The sequence below is a fragment of the Carassius carassius genome, chromosome 1, assembly GCF_963082965.1.
Source record: "Carassius carassius chromosome 1, fCarCar2.1, whole genome shotgun sequence".
NCBI lineage: Eukaryota > Metazoa > Chordata > Actinopteri > Cypriniformes > Cyprinidae > Carassius > Carassius carassius.
In genome coordinates, this window is record NC_081755.1 from 2,874,527 (window position 1) to 2,886,981 (window position 12,455).

Sequence of the window (12,455 nt, forward strand, 5' to 3'; positions counted from 1 at the left end):
ACATACAGTGTCTAAATCCATCATAAAAGTGCTTTATAATGGCAGTGAACAGGTGCTGAGATTTCAAGGCAGCATACACTGTATAAATCCATCATAAAAGTGCTTTATAATGGCAGTGAATGGGTACAGAGATTTCAAAGCAGCATACACTGTATAAATCTATCACAAAAGTGCTTTATCATGGCAGTGAATGGGTGCTGGGATTTCAAAGCAGCATACAGTGCATAAATCCATCACAAAAGTGCTTTATCATGGCAGTAAATGGGTGCTGAGATTTCAAAGCAGCATACACTGTATAAATCCATCATAAAAGTGCTTTATAATGGCAGTTAACTGGTGCTGAGATTTGAAGCAGCATACACTGTATAAATCCATCATAAAAATGCTTAATAATGGCAGTGAACGGGTGCTGAGATTTCAAAGCAGCATACACTGTATAAATCCATCATAAAAGTGCTTTATAATGGCAGTGAATGGGTTCTGAGATTTCAAAGCAGCATACACTGTATTAAATACATCACAAAAGTGCTTTGTAATGGCAGTGAACAGGTGCTGAGGTTTCAAAGCAGCATACACTGTATAAATCCATCACAAAAGTGCTTTATAATGGCAGTGAACAGGTGCTGAGGTTTCAAAGCAGCATACACTGTATAAATCCATCATAAAAGTGCTTTATAATGGCAGTGAATGGGTGCTGAGATTTGAAGCAACATACACTGTATAAATCCATCACAAAAGGGCTTTATAATGGCAGTGAACAGGTGCTGAGATTTCAAAGCAACAAACAGTGCATAAATCCATCATAAAAGTGCTTTATAATGGCAGTGAATGGGTGCTGAGATTTGAAGCAACATACACTGTATAAATCCATCATAGAAGTGCTTTATAATGGCAGTGAACGGGTGAAGAGATTTCGAAACAGCATACAGTGAATAAATCCATCACAAAAGTGCTTTATAATGGCAGTGAATGGGTGCTGAGATTTGAAGCAACATACAATTTATAAATCCATCATAAATGTGCTTTATAATGGCAGTGAATGGGTGCTGAGATTTCAAAGCAGCATACAGTGCATAAATCCATCATAAAAGTGCTTTATAATGGCAGTGAATGGGTGCTGAGATTTGAAGCAGCATACAGTGCATAAATCCATCATAAAAGTGCTTTATAATGGTAGTGAACAGGTGCTGAGATTTCAAAGCAGCATACACTGTATAAATCCATCATAAAAGTGCTTTATAATGGCAGTGAACCGGTGCTGTGATTTCAAGGCAGCATACACTGTATAACTCCATCACAAAAGTGCTTTATAATGGCAGTGAATGGATGCTGAGATTTGAAGCAACATACACTTTATAAATCCATCATAAATGTGCTTTATAATGGAAGTGAATGGGTGCTGTGATTTCAAGGCAGCATACACTATATAACTCCATCACAAAAGTGCTTTATAATGGCAGTGAATGGATGCTGAGATTTGAAGCAACATACACTTTATAAATCCATCATAAATGTGCTTTATAATGGAAGTGAATGGGTGCTGAGATTTCAAAGCAGCATACAGTGCATACTTCCATCATAAAAGTGCTTTATAATGGCAGTGAATGGGTGCTGAGATTTGAAGCAGCATACACTGTATAAATCCATCATAAAAGTGCTTTATAATGGCAGTGAACAGGTGCTGAGATTTCAAAGCAGCATACACTGTATAAATCCATCATAAAAGTGCTTTATAATGGCAGTGAACAGGTGCTGTGATTTCAAGGCAGCATACACTGTATAAATCCAACACAAAAGTGCTTTATAATGGCAGTGAATGGGTGCTGAGATTTGAAGCAGCATACACTGTATAAATCCATCTCAAAAGTGCTTTATAATGGCAGTGAAAAGGTGCTGAGATTTCAAAGAAACATACAGTGTATAAATCCATCATAAAAGTGCTTTATAATGGCAGTGAACGGGTGCTGAGATTTCAAAGCAGCATACACTGTATAAATCCATCACAAAAGTGCTTTATAATGGCAGTGAACAGGTGCTGAGATTTCAAAGCAGCATACACTGCATAAATCTATTACAAAAGTGCTTTATCATGGCAGTTAACAGGTGCAGAGATTTCAAAGCAGCATACACTGTATAAATCCATCATAAAAGTGCTTTATTATGGCAGTGAATGGGTTCTGAGATTTCAAAGCAGCATACACTGTATAAATCCATCATAAAAGTGCTTAATAATGGCAGTGAACGGGTGCTGAGATTTCAAAGCAGCATACACTGTATAAATCCATCATAAAAGTGCTTTATAATGCCAGTGAACGGGTGCAGAGATTTCAAAGCAGCATACAGTGCATAAATCCATCACAAAAGTGCTTTATCATGGCAGTGAATGGGTGCTGGGATTTCAAAGCAGCATACAGTGCATAAATCCATCACAAAAGTGCTTTATCATGGCAGTAAATGGGTGCTGAGATTTCAAAGCAGCATACACTGTATAAATCCATCATAAAAGTGCTTTATAATGGCAGTGAACGGGTGCTGAGATTTGAAGCAGCATACACTGTATAAATCCATCATAAAAGTGCTTTATAATGGCAATGAATGCGTTCTGAGATTTCAAAGCAGCATACACTGTATAAATCCATCACAAAAGTGCTTTATAATGGCAGTGAACAGGTGCTGTGATTTCAAGGCAGCATACACAGTATAAATCCATCAAAAACGTGCTTTATAATGGCAGTGAATGGATGCTGAGATTTGAAGCAACATACAGTGTCTAAATCCATCATAAAAGTGCTTTATAATGGCAGTGAATGGATGCTGAGATTTGAAGCAACATACAGTGTCTAAATCCATCATAAAAGTGCTTTATAATGGCAGTGAACAGGTGCTGAGATTTCAAGGCAGCATACACTGTATAAATCCATCATAAAAGTGCTTTATAATGGCAGTGAATGGGTACAGAGATTTCAAAGCAGAATACACTGTATAAATCTATCACAAAAGTGCTTTATCATGGCAGTGAATGGGTGCTGGGATTTCAAAGCAGCATACAGTGCATAAATCCATCACAAAAGTGCTTTATCATGGCAGTAAATGGGTGCTGAGATTTCAAAGCAGCATACACTGTATAAATCCATCATAAAAGTGCTTTATAATGGCAGTTAACTGGTGCTGAGATTTGAAGCAGCATACACTGTATAAATCCATCATAAAAATGCTTAATAATGGCAGTGAACGGGTGCTGAGATTTCAAAGCAGCATACACTGTATAAATCCATCATAAAAGTGCTTTATAATGGCAGTGAACAGGTGCTGAGATTTCAAAGCAGCATACACTGTATAAATCCATCATAAAAGTGCTTTATAATGGCAGTGAACAGGTGCTGAGATTTCAAAGCAGCATACACTGTATAAATCCATCATAAAAGTGTTTTATAATGGCAGTGAACAGGTGCTGAAATTTCAAAGCAGCATACACTGTATAAATCCATCATAAAAGTGCTTTATAATGGCAGTGAACAGGTGCTGAGATTTCAAAGCAGCATACACTGTATAAATCCATCATAAAAGTGCTTAATAATGGCAGTGAACAGGTGCTGTGATTTCAAGGCAGCATACACGGTATAAATCCATCAAAAACGTGCTTTATAATGGCAGTGAATGGATGCTGAGATTTGAAGCAACATAACCTGTCTAAATCCATCATAAAAGTGCTTTATAATGGCAGTGAACAGGTGCTGAGATTTCAAGGCAGCATACACTGTCTAAATCCATCATAAAAGTGCTTTATAATGGCAGTGAATGGGTGCTGAGATTTGAAGCAACATACAGTGTCTAAATCCATCATAAAAGTGCTTTATAAGGGCAGTGAATGGGTGCTGAGATTTGAAGCCGCATACACTGTATAAATCCTTCACAAAAGTGCTTTATAATGGCAGTGAATGGATGCTGAGATTTGAAGCAACATACACTGTATAAAACCATCACAAAAGTGCTTTATAATGGCAGTGAATGGGTGCTGAGATTTGAAGCAGCATACACTGTATAAATCTATCACAAAAGTGCTTTATAATGGCAGTGAATGGGTGCTGAGATTTGAAGCAACATACACTGTATAAATCCATCATAAAAGTGCTTTATAATGTCAGTGAATGGGTGCTGAGATTTCAAAGCAGCATACACTGTATAAATCCATCACAAAAGTGCTTTATCATGGCAGTGAATGGGTGCTGAGATTTCAAAGCAGCATACACTGTATAAATCCATCATAAAAGTGCTTTATAATGGCAGTGAATGGGTGCTGAGATTTCAAAGCAGCATACACTGTATAAATCCATCATAGAAGTGCTTTATAATGGCAGTGAATGGGTGTTCACATAAAAACTGAAACATCTTTTACTTCCTCTCACGTCGTTCCAGACCTGTATGAGTTTATTTCTTCTGTTAAACACAAAAGAAGATATTTTGAAGAATGTAGGTAACCAAACGGTTGCTGGTCCACATAGTATGGAGAACCAGAAAATGCCTTGGGGTTAAAAAGTGAAAATGTGTGTCTGCATTGGCCGGGAATCGAAGCCGGGCCTCCCGAGTGGCAGGAGAGAAGTCTACCACTGAACCACCAATGCTGATGAGATGTGCACGCCGCCCCCTACTGGATTCAAGCTGCAGCTTCAGCCAAACGTCCCTAAACCGTTTCCCATTCATTCTCAATGGTAGTGCTAAACCACTACGGATGCAATATTCTTTCGGCCGCTAGCGCTCTCGTGGCGCTCTTGTTCATACTTGGTCATACGACAACAGGAAAAGTTATATTAAATGGCTTTTGTAATGTAAATAAGATGGATTTAAATTGAACTCGACGGAAATTAATGCTGAAATTATGATGGAATATAAATCCATCATAAAAGTGCTTTATAATGGCAGTGAACAGGTGCTGAGATTTCAAAGCAACAAACAGTGCATAAATCCATCATAAAAGTGCTTTATAATGGCAGTGAATGGGTGCTGAGATTTCGAAACAACAAAAAGTGCATAAATCCATCACAAAAGTGCTTTATAATGGCAGTGAATGGGTGCTGAGATTTCAAAGCAGCATACACTGTATAAATCCATCACAAAAGTGCTTTATAATGGCAGTGAACAGGCGCTGAGATTTCGAAACAACATACAGTGCATAAATCCATCACAAAAGTGCTTTATAATGGCAGTGAATGGTTGCTGAGATTTCAAAGCAAACGGTTATGTGAAGACTACGTCTACATCATCTGCCAGACGCCACTCTCTCGTGAACGTGTGTACGACAGTCAGTGAAAGCTAGAGATAACGTTTAAGAAGTTTTAAATATGGATATATAATTTTTTCTTCCCCAAATGCATTTATTAATTTCAGAAGGCCTTTATTTACCCCCCAGAGCCGTGTAGAGCACTTTAATATAACTCTGATTGGATTAGTCTGAAAGAAGAAAGTCATTTTCAGTAAATCATGGACTGGTTGTCATTTTTTCAACATTATTGTGAATATGTTTCCAGTCAGATATTTGTATTAGAATTTATTTTTTATGTTTTTGCATTTCTGCTCACCATGCTGCCATTTATTTGATAAAAAATATAATAGAATCAGTAATATTGTCAAATATTATTATTATGTAATATAGCTATCTTCTATGTGGATCTGTGTTAAACTGTAATTTATTTTCTGTGATCAAAGCAGTATTTTCAGCATCAGTGTCACATGATCTTCAGAAATCATGTCACATGGAAACTGATTAAAATACCATTTAAAAGTTTGTGGTGAGCAAGAATGAATACTACGCAGCTCGCATTTCTTAGCATTTCAGCTTGAATTGGTTACTATTTAGTATTTGTAGTATATTTTAAACTATTTACTATGTAATATTAAAACCAGACACGGTTCTCCTAACATAAATAAATAAATAAATAAATACATTTAAGCACGACGGATCAGTGCTGGAAACATCAGAAACCACAAGTGATTCATTCAGCTTTTACTCAAATGAAGCATTTCTGTGATGTATACGCCGGACGAATCTGCTTTTATCATGTTACAGAAGAGAAACTGACAGAAATGGGATTTTAATCATGCACTTTTATGTGGTTTATGTTTATATACTGTAGCTATGCACACACACTGCATTTGTGTTATGTCATATGTGAGAATGTATACATATTATAGTTAGTTATTTTATTTAACCATAAAGTTTTACACTGCAAAATAAAAGATTTTCTAATTTAGTGTTTTGTCTTGTTTTCCAGTACAAATATATCAACATCCTTAAATCAAGATGCATTTAATTGGGAAGCAAATTGATTAAAAATATTGAGTCTAATTTTTGTTGTTTCATCAAAATGAAGTGACCACTTTGGCAGGTATTTGTTCTTGTTTTAAACACAAACTTACTTGATTTTGATCGATTCCTCAGAATGCAGGACTTGTCCAGTAAATCTGTCTTGATTTATGAACGTGTGCTGGAAAACAAGACAAAAGTGCTGAGGAAACCAATCAGTTTTTCAGTGTAGTAATGAGTTCCAGAAGCTTTAGAGGGACAGTTCACATAAAAGCTGAAACATCTTTTACTTCCTCTCACGTCGTTCCAGACCTGTATGAGTTTATTTCTTCTGTTAAACACAAAAGAAGATATTTTGAAGAATGTAGGTAACCAAACGGTTGCTGGTCCACATAGTATGGAGAACCAGAAAATGCCTTGGGGTTAAAAAGTGAAAATGTGTGTCTGCATTGGCCGGGAATCGAACCCGGGCCTCCCGCGTGGCAGGCGAGAATTCTACCACTGAACCACCAATGCTGATGAGGTTTGCACGCCGCCCCCTACTGGATTCAAGCTGCAGCCTCAGCCGAATTTCCCTAAACCGTTTCCTATTCATTCTCAATGGTAGTGCTAAACCACTACGGATGCAATATTCTTTCGGCCGCTGGCGCTCTCGTGGCGCTCTTGTTCATACTTGGTCATACGACAACAGGAAAAGTTATATTAAATGGCTTTTGTAATGTAAATAAGATGGATTTAAATTGAACTCAAACGGAAATTAATGAAAATTAATTTAAGTAATGGAATGATTTAAGTCATACTTAATTTAATTACACACCTAAATGTAATTTACAGATTAACAAAAGGGACGTTTTAATAATTCATTGACTAATTTAATTAATTAACTAATTTAATTTCGTTACATTTCTAGAGACTTCCTTTTACATTTGTATCATAAATCACTTTTTCCTATGCATTTTATGAATTTAAGACTTTGTGCTTTAAGTCCTGCAGAAAGTGTTTAGTGTGTGTTGTTAATGTGTCAGATGTGTCAGATGAGCGAGATGTGACTCTACTAAAATACCACGGCTAAATTATGTTTACTAAAGTAAAACCGTGGTCAGAAACCATTTCTGAACTGTGGAATACATGTAATCTCAATACAAAAGTGAAAATAATGATGACGAAAGACAAATCTACTTCATCTGCGGATAATACAGTAGCTAAATGTTTTAATTTACTTCCTTAATTTTTCTCTTATGGCGTGAACATATAGGCTAGTGCAAAATAAATAAGTAAATACATTTGAAAAATAAATAAATAAAGAGTATTTAGTGTAAAACTTCACACAAAAAAAAAAAAATCACAAAAGTGCTTTATAATGGCAGTGAACAGGTGCTGAGGTTTCAAAGCAGCATACACTGTATAAATCCATCATAAAAGTGCTTTAGAATGGCAGTGAATGGGTGCTGAGATTTGAAGCAACATACACTGTATAAATCCATCATAAATGTGCTTTATAATGGCAGTGAATGGGTGCTGAGATTTCAAAGCAGCATACAGTGCATAAATCCATCATAAAAGTGCTTTATAATGGCAGTGAATGGGTGCTGAGATTTGAAGCAGCATACAGTGCATAAATCCATCATAAAAGTGCTTTATAATGGTAGTGAAAAAGTGCTGAGATTTCAAAGCAGCATACACTGTATAAATCCACCATAAAAGTGCTTTATAATGGCAGTGAACAGGTGCTGTGATTTCAAAGCAGCATACACTGTATAACTCCATCACAAAAGTGCTTTATAATGGCAGTGAATGGATGCTGAGATTTGAAGCAACATACACTTTATAAATCCATCATAAATGTGCTTTATAATCGCAGTGAATGGGTGCTGAGATTTCAAAGCAGCATACAGTGCATAATTCCATCATAAAAGTGCTTTATAATGGCAGTGAATGGGTGCTGAGATTTGAAGCAGCATACACTGTATAAATCCATCATAAAAGTGCTTTATAATGGCAGTGAACAGGTGCTGAGATTTCAAAGCAGCATACACTGTATACAGCCATCATAAAAGTGCTTTATAATGGCAGTGAACAGGTGCTGTGATTTCAAGGCAGCATACAGTGCATAAATCCTTCACAAAAGTGCTTTATAATGGCAATGAACAGGTGCTGAGATTTGCAAGCAACAAACAGTGAACAGGTGCTGAGATTTCAAAGCAGCATACAGTGCATAAATCCTGAACAAAAGTGCTTTATAATGGCAATGAACAGGTGCTGAGATTTCAAGGCAGCATACACTGTATAAATCCATCATAAAAGTGCTATATAATGGCAGTGAACGGGTGCTGAGATTTGAAGCAAAATACAGTATATAAATCCATCATAAAAGTGCTTTATAATGGCAGTGAACAGGTGCTGTGATTTCAAGGCAGCATACACTGTATAAATCCAACACAAAGTGCTTTATAATGGCAGTGAATGGATGCTGAGATTTGAAGCAACATACAGTGTCTAAATCCATCATAAAAGTGCTTTATAATGGCAGTGAACATGTGCTGAGATTTCAAGGCAGCATACACTGTATAAATCCATCATAAAAGTGCTTTATAATGGCAGTGAATGGGTGCTGAGATTTGAAGCAGCATACACTGTATAAATCCATCACAAACGTGCTTTATAATGGCAGTGAATGGGTGCAGAGATTTCGAAACAGCATACAGTGAATAAATCCATTACAAAATTGCTTTATAATGGCAGAGAATAGGTGCTGAGATTTCAAAGCAGCATACACTGTATAAATCCATCATAAAAGTGCTTTATAATGGCAGTGAACAGGTGCTGAGATTTCAAAGCAGCATACACTGTATAAATCCATCACAAACGTGCTTTATAATGGCAGTGAACAGGTGCAGAGATTTCGAAACAGCATACACTGTATACAGCCATCATAAAAGTGCTTTATAATGGCAGTGAACAGGTGCTGTGATTTCAAGGCAGCATACAGTGCATAAATCCTTCACAAAAGTGCTTTATAATGGCAATGAACAGGTGCTGAGATTTGCAAGCAACAAACAGTGAACAGGTGCTGAGATTTCAAAGCAGCATACAGTGCATAAATCCTGAACAAAAGTGCTTTATAATGGCAATGAACAGGTGCTGAGATTTCAAGGCAGCATACACTGTATAAATCCATCATAAAAGTGCTATATAATGGCAGTGAACGGGTGCTGAGATTTGAAGCAAAATACAGTATATAAATCCATCATAAAAGTGCTTTATAATGGCAGTGAACAGGTGCTGTGATTTCAAGGCAGCATACACTGTATAAATCCAACACAAAGTGCTTTATAATGGCAGTGAATGGATGCTGAGATTTGAAGCAACATACAGTGTCTAAATCCATCATAAAAGTGCTTTATAATGGCAGTGAACATGTGCTGAGATTTCAAGGCAGCATACACTGTATAAATCCATCATAAAAGTGCTTTATAATGGCAGTGAATGGGTGCTGAGATTTGAAGCAGCATACACTGTATAAATCCATCACAAACGTGCTTTATAATGGCAGTGAATGGGTGCAGAGATTTCGAAACAGCATACAGTGAATAAATCCATTACAAAATTGCTTTATAATGGCAGAGAATAGGTGCTGAGATTTCAAAGCAGCATACACTGTATAAATCCATCATAAAAGTGCTTTATAATGGCAGTGAACAGGTGCTGAGATTTCAAAGCAGCATACACTGTATAAATCCATCACAAACGTGCTTTATAATGGCAGTGAACAGGTGCTGTGACTTCAAAGCAGCATACACTGTATAGATCCATCACAAAAGTGCTTTATAATGGCAGTGAGCAGGTGCTGTGATTTCAAAGCAGCATACACTGTATACATCCATCACAAAAGTGCTTTAGAATGGCAGTGAACAGGTGCTGAGATTTCAAAGCAGCATACACTGTATAAATCCATCACAAAAGTGCTTTATAATGGCAGTGAATGGGTGCTGAGATTTGAAGCAACATACACTTTATAAATCCATCATAAATGTGCTTTATAATGGCAGTGAACGGGTGCAGAGATTTCGAAACAGCATACAGTGAATAAATCCATCACAAAAGTGCTTTTTAATGGCAGTGAATGGGTGCTGAGATTTGAAGCAACATACAATTTATAAATCCATCATAAATGTGCTTTGAAATCTCAGCACCCATTCACTGCCATTATAAAGCAGCATACAGTGCATAAATCCATCACAAACGTGCTTTATAATGGCAGTGAATGGGTGCTGAGATTTGAAGAAGCATACAGTGCATAAATCCATTATAAAAGTGCTTTATAATGGCAGTGAACAGGTGCTGTGATTTCAAGGCAGCATACACTGTATAACTCCATCACAAAAGTGCTTTATAATGGCAGTGAATGGATGCTGAGATTTGAAGCAACATACACTTTATAAATCCATCATAAATGTGCTTTATAATGGCAGTGAATGGGTGCTGAGATTTCAAAGCAGCATACAGTGCATAATTCCATCATAAAAGTGCTTTATAATGGCAGTGAATGGGTGCTGAGATTTGAAGCAGCATACACTGTATAAATCCATCATAAAAGTGCTTTATAATGGCAGTGAACAGGTGCTGAGATTTCAAAGCAGCATAAACTGTATAAATCCATCATAAAAGTGCTTTATAATGGCAGTGAACAGGTGCTGTGATTTCAAGGCAGCATACACTGTATAAATCCAACACAAAAGTGCTTTATAATGGCAGTGATTGGGTGCTGAGATTTGAAGCTGCATACACTGTATAAATCCATCACAAAAGGGCTTTATAATGGCAGTGAACAGGTGCTGAGATTTCAAAGCAGCATACAGTGCATAAATCCTTCACAAAAGTGCTTTATAATGGCAGTGAACAGGTGCTGAGATTTCAAAGCAACAAACAGTGAACAGGTGCTGGGATTTCAAAGCAGCATACAGTGCATAAATCCTTCACAAAAGTGCTTTATAATGGCAATGAACAGGTGCTGAGATTTCAAAGCAACAAACAGTGAACAGGTGCTGAGATTTCAAAGCAGCATACAGTGCATAAATCCTTCACAAAAGTGCTTTATAATGGCAGTAAACAGGTGCTGAGATTTCAAAGCAACAAAAAGTGAACAGGTGCTGAGATTTCAAAGCAGCATACAGTGCATAAATCCTGAACAAAAGTGCTTTATAATGGCAATGAACAGGTGCTGAGATTTCAAAGCAACAAACAGTTCATAAATCCATCATAAAAGTGCTATATAATGGCAGTGAACGGGTGCTGAGATTTGAAGCAACATACACTGTAAAAATCCATCACAAAAGTGCTTTATAATGGCAGTGAACAGGTGCTGAGATTTGAAGCAACATACACTGTATAAATCCATCACAAAAGTGCTTTATAATGGCAGTGAACAGGTGCTGAGATTTGAAGCAGCATACACTGTATTAAATACATCACAAAAGTGCTTTGTAATGGCAGTGAATGGGTGCTGAGATTTGAAGCAGCATACACTGTATAAATCCATCACAAACGTGCTTTATAATGGCAGTGAACAGGTGCTGAGATTTGAAGCAACATACACTGTATAAATCCATCATAAAAGTGCTTTATAATGGCAGTGAATGGGTGCTGAGATTTGAAGCAACATACAGTATATAAATCCATCACAAAAGTGCTTTATAATGGCAGTGAACAGGTGCTGAGATTTGAAGCAACATACACTGTATAAATCCATCATAAAAGTGCTTTATAATGGCAGTGAACAGGTGCTGAGATTTGAAGCAACATACACTGTATAAATCCATCACAAAAGTGCTTTATAATGGCAGTGAATGGGTGCTGAGATTTGAAGCAGCATACACTGTATAAATCCATCACAAACGTGCTTTATAATGGCAGTGAATGGGTGCTGAGATTTGAAGCAGCATACACTGTATAAATCCATCACAAAAGTGCTTTATAATGGCAGTGAATGGGTGCTGAGATTTGAAGCAGCATACACTGTATAAATCCATCATAAAAGTGCTTTATAATGGCAGTGAACGGGTACAGAGATTTCGAAACAGCATACAGTGAATAAATCCAATACAAAAGTGCCTTATAATGGCAGTGAATGGGTGCTGAGATTTGAAGCAGCATA

The 12,455-nt window shown here is 36.9% G+C and overlaps 1 non-coding gene across 1 annotated transcript; it reads right to left on the reverse strand.

Annotated features, from left to right (window-relative positions):
• Window positions 1-6,746: 6,746 nt before the first annotated feature.
• On the reverse strand, window positions 6,747-6,817 carry trnag-gcc (transfer RNA glycine (anticodon GCC)). Its single transcript has one exon. It is a non-coding gene; the product is annotated as a tRNA-Gly (tRNA).
• Between the last annotated feature and the right edge of the window lie 5,638 nt (window positions 6,818-12,455).